The following is a 5,740-nucleotide window of genomic DNA, read 5'->3' as shown; positions in this document are numbered from 1 at the left end:
CTTTTTTCTTCTAGCTTCTTAGGACCTGAATTCATTTAATCAGTTCTTCCTTTTCCTCTCTTTGTTTAATTCTTGTAAGAAGTAAATTTTATCTCTATGTTCCCCAGAACAAAGGACAGTGTGGGCTTGATTCTCCCCTCACTTACACTTCCCACTGGTAGGAGCGAGCCAGCGGAGTAATACTGGTGCAAATTTGGAGTTAGTGGGTGCGTAGACACGAGACATTTAATACAGAGTAGATTAATTACATGATGTTTAATATGGAGTAGTCTTACATCTACATGTGCTGCAGGAAACTATTAGGCTGCAGGAAACTAATTATCTCTGCAGTGGGGGAGTACTTGTAAATATGAGTACTATCCTACTGAGGAATGTTTTACTTCACAGCAGCACATGTGTAGATGCTGATCCAGCTGGCTGGGGCATGAGCGTGGTTCAGTGCAGGGGCTGCCTGCCGGCTAGCCTCACAGTGGAGGGCCCTCGTGCCCCAGCCAACCCCTCCGCAGCACATTGAGCTGGGTTGGTTGGAGCAGCTCCAGGCTGACCAGGCTGACCCCCCAGGTCCTCTGCCAGCTGGAGCTGCTTTGACCCGGCTCGACATACTGTGGTCCTCAGCACACGTTCAAACAGCATACCCAGGAGTAATAAACTGTGGTGCAATAAGCACTGGAGTTTACTGCTTTGAATTAATTGCATGTGTAGACATGCCCAGTGAGAAGACAATTAAGCACCGTAGTTCTACTGAGGTGACTGATTATAGAAAGCTATGATAAATTAATATTTTTGCTTGATGAGTGTTTTTCCTATATCAGTGACTACATGATGGGGGGGGACTTTACTGATTTCTTTTACGCAACGGTGAACCTTGCAGAAAGTTGCTCCAAGTGTGAATAATCACATGTAAAGGAGCAATCAGGAGATACAATACTCTATTTGGCACAATTACATTGCAAGCTAACAGCTGCAGGCTAATAGTTATTATACAAGCATACATGAATTAAAACAAAAAAAACCCACCCAACAAACAAACAAATCAACCAAACTCCTCCCCAAATGGAGGAGGATTTTAGACAGAAATCAAATAGGGAAATGCCAAAACATATTAATAATAGAAGAGGAAAGAAACAAAACAAAGAGCAGAGATCTCCGAGGTAAATGCTATCATACATATTTCATTCCATACACGCATAAACATAAAATAGGACACAATGATCAGTGTTTGAAGTAATATGAAAAGAGCCAGTTTAGGGTGATAAAGCGTTCTCAAGTAGCTTTCTCGTGAGGGAGACATCATAGCACATGTAAACTTAAAATCTTGTCTGTCAGGTCCCTCCTTCTCCAGAACTCAACCAGACAAGACGTGGGCTTATCTACAGACAGCTGCCATCTTCAGGGCAGATTGTCAGCTGGTATAAATTGGCATAGCTTTATTGATTTTGGTGGAGTGATGTTAATTTATACCCGCTAGATTCTACTCCTTTAAGCTTTCAAATACATCAAAAAGGACATTTATCATGTAGAACTAGCAACTGCAAGGTTAACTAATACTGCTGGATGATAAACTGTCCACATACGAAAAGGAACAATGAAGCAGAAGCAGCTGATAAATTCATCCCAGGTAAGGGTCAAATTACTCCTTGTATGTGTATGGCGGTACAAATCCTATCATATACTATATTGCTCCATATGTGCTTTCTGTTGTGCTTCTGCAGAGTAGAGAGAAAATGTTACCCTCCCAGGGTGCATTCAGATGAGCAGGACCGTGTGGTTCCCCGGGGACAAGTAGCACCAACACCCCTTGTGCTGCTGCCACGTGTCCCCAAGGAACGGCCATGCCATGAGCGCTCTGGCACACGGCAGGTTACCTTAGGTGGGGTAGGGGAGGCTGGGGCCAGCAACTGTGCCTTACCTGGGGTCCTGGGGGCCTCCAGGAGCTACAGCTATGGTGCTCCTGCAGCGAGAAGCCCAGCTGGCAGCCAGAGTGTGGCTCTGGCCAGCCAGGCTCCGGTTTTGGGCAGCACATGCTGCTGCCACATGTGCCACTCTGCTTTTTTTGGCATGGGTTTTTTTGACCCCAGGATTTCCCAGGGTCAAAAAAACCCTCTGCCTGTGCTGCAAAATGACAGCATGGAGAAAGCCTGTATGTGCGGTGTGTGTGGCGCCACAGACAGGTCTGCAGCACCACATGCCACACGCCTGCATTCGTCTGGATGCGTCCCTAGTGAAGTGGAATGAAAGCTGAAATTACTTCAGTATACCTTTCAGACCCTCATCCCTTGTCTACACTAGAAGAATCACCTGGAGCTGACACCTGATTCAGCTTAATATGGTTTAACAACAACAATTGTCAACGATAGACCATGGTCATCGGATGCAGAAACAATTCTATCCTTAAACAACAGGCCTGAGGAAGAGTACCAAGATACCCAAAGCTTGCCTATATCTATACCAAACATTCAGTTGGTTCAATAAAAGATATCACCCACAAGATATCTTGCCTCTTAAAAACCAAGTTATTTACATATTCACAGCCCCACTTCAGAGCCTGAACACTGGTGCTTATGTCTTTTGTCTATTTTTTTCTCTCACAGTGTGTTGGAATTACAGACAGAATGACTTTGTAAATGTGGACAGCAGACTATACTCTGTCTTTTCATGCTGTCATGTTTCTTTGTTGATGTCTCTGTTTTAAAATCAGCTTGCTCCATGCATCACCAATTGTCTTTTGTTTTCTCACAGCAGGGAAGGCTGAGCTAATCCATGTGTCACCACAAAACTTCAGGCTCCTCTGTTTGATAGGTACCAAGCATGACAGCAATCTATTGAACAGGTATTTTGAACTATCATTTTTTCCAGGCTAATTTGCTCACTAAAATGGCTCTCGAAAACAAAACCTCTTCTCTGTAGGTCCGTTTCCCAAGATAGAGGCGCTCAGATAATATGATGATGACAGCTATGTAAGGATAAAGATAGGAAAACTAATTATGGGAAATAAAGAGATGCATTGTGAGTGTCTGATACATAACATCCATTCTATTATATCAATCTAAACTTTAGAGCAACGTGGATGCTCTCACCTATGCTCTAGTCCTAATGCATTGTTGCACTGGACTGAACTATGTAAATCATAATCTTGGAATTTAAAATGATCACTCATTCTACCGAGCACGCTAGGTGCGTGAAGGATGTCGACAGTAAATTTTTCTGATGACATTTTCCCAGGTTCTTTCAGAAAATTTCAATTTAGCCATGGGGATCTCAAGGGTAAGTTCTAACTCATTAATATTTAACGAGGGCTCAGGAACCCACTGCCTCGTAAATCTAAGCCAACATGGGAAGTATCCATGGAAATAGGAGACCCTTAGACACCCAACTCTCTTCTTTACTTCATAGACATAGAAACAAAATAAAAAAGACTACATTTTAACAAAGAAGTAGGTCCCCTCCCCATCTTCATAAATCCTCCTGCTGAGGTGGCTATATGTGTGATTCTTTGTTTGTGTGTGTTTCAAATAAAATAATCTATGTGATATCAAAGAATATGAATGGCCCTTACCCACAAAACTTCTCATACTGAGTTCCATTGAGCAAAAATGTTCTTAATCTTCCTGTGCAGATTAGTGGCCCAATCCAGCATCCATTGAAGTTATTGAAATACTGCTAAATGCTAGAAAACTGTGGACCATTGTCTGTTTTTGGTTCTTTCAAAGCTGATGTCATTAAGGTTTTGACCCTGAATGGTGATGACCTTAAGTTAGCTGTGGAAGAGTCTCTCCTTTATGTCAACAAGGAAAAAGTTACTCTGTTAGAATGGTCCCTGACCTTGTTTAGCACATTCCTCCTGGGTTAACCGGCATGATCCCAGCTGTCATAAAGAGCCTAGGCAGGGAGGCTGGAGCTGGCTGGCCAAAGCTGCAAATGTTGCATTCCACCAACTGTGATAGCAAAGATTTAACAATTTCCCCTGAGGAATAGGTTTCCTTATTTTCAGAACTGAAGTGCTCTGCAGATGCTCTGAATGCCTTTTGCTTATATTTGTACAAGTTATAATTTGGTTTCCACAAATGCATTCCACACATCATACTTACATCAACACTTGTCAATTTATAGAAAAACTTTTGATAAACGAGGCCTGTTGCAATTACGTTTAAATTCACAGTCAAGATAAGATTGAGCTATTTAGCCTTTACTATTTTTGGTGCCATAAATCCTGCCTAACTTAACAGCAGTCCATTGTAAATGAAAATATTCTGCCAGTGTCACACTAGGATATTTTTAAAGGTAAAGGCACTGTAGTTTTTTCTTCAAACTATTTTTGTAAGAGTTAATGCTGTTGAAAGTGAGGGGCTATGAGCGGTGCTTGGAACTACATGGACAGGGTAAAATCGTTCCTATTCCTACACCTCTGCTATGGACCTTAATTTGCCTGTCATTCTCCTACTTTTCCGGGACCTGATACAAGACCCACTAGAGTCAATGGGTTTTAGATAAGTCTTAGGGACTGTCTTCATGAATGCAGATTATGCAGTGATGGAATAGCTGTTAGAAACTAGTACATATCAACACATGCATTTTTGTGTGTGAAGCAAAACTGGATTTCGAGGGGTTAAAAATTTGGGCATAAATAATCCCTTTATGCCATGGCAACCTTTCTTACTAGAAATTTAAAACTGATTTATCATACATGTGTGTGTATAGGCCAGAAAAAAACCCCAGTCCAAATGTACTAATTGACACCTACTAGGTCAGTTATAACTAGCACAGGTCAGACCATTACCTGTTAGTTTCAATCAAGCATTATGAAATGCCCCTGTGTCACAGTGTACCAGGAAGAAAAATAATGAGGCACTATAAACATAAATGCTTCGCTTATAATGCAGACTTGAAGCCGTGTGTAATCACGTTTCCAGTGAAAACAAACAGCTCACTGGTACCTTGGGAATAGCATGGCAATGAAAAGCAGGTGTAAGAGTGAAGGAGGAAAATAAGAGAGTGTTGCAAGACTTGCCAAAGATCAGTGCCTTCTCACATCAGCTGGGCGCAAGCATTTCATCAACCCTCATGGGTTATCATGAAACAATACATTTAGATCATCTTTATATCACTCAGCGACTCTTCAGCATGTTCCTTCTGAAGAGCGAGAGGATTTCAAAGCACTTTACAACTTTTTGGCAATGATTGCCTTAATTTTTTTTAAACATTCTCCAGAGTGTTATAATGAAATTATGGACAAAATACTAGAAGTAAGGTATTGTTTCTATTTTATGAATGTTTTGGGATGCCAACCAAGACTGGGCTAAGTTGTACAAACATATAACAGCAGATGAACAGTTTATAATATAAGAAAAGAGATAGGGAAGACAAAGACATGGGGTGAAATCCTGATTGTTGGGCTAAGTCCCACTGAAGTCAAAGGGGGAAAGGTATTTTATTTTATTTTATTTTATTTTATTCATTCTTTCTGTTTCATATTTGCCAGCTGTTCTTGTTCTGGAACAAAAATGTGTGCTGACTTTCATTTCCTCGGCAACAACAAGGCAACGTTTGGGGTTCATGGGAAACAATGTCTCCCCCTAACTATTCCCATATAGTTTTTGGGCTCTCTATAGGGTCTTTACATACCTGATAGTGGTGGGCTGGGAATGTAAACTGCATGTAAGCTGTAAATTGCATTTTTTCTACATTGGAAGTTTCTCTGAGACCTTAGGAATAGACTAGGAGATCTGGCAGTATCAGAGGT

This window comes from Alligator sinensis, unplaced genomic scaffold, assembly GCF_000455745.1.
Source record: "Alligator sinensis unplaced genomic scaffold, ASM45574v1 scaffold787_1, whole genome shotgun sequence".
NCBI lineage: Eukaryota > Metazoa > Chordata > Crocodylia > Alligatoridae > Alligator > Alligator sinensis.
The sequence above is the reverse complement of the archived record's forward strand: the minus strand, read 5'-3'. Positions refer to the sequence as shown.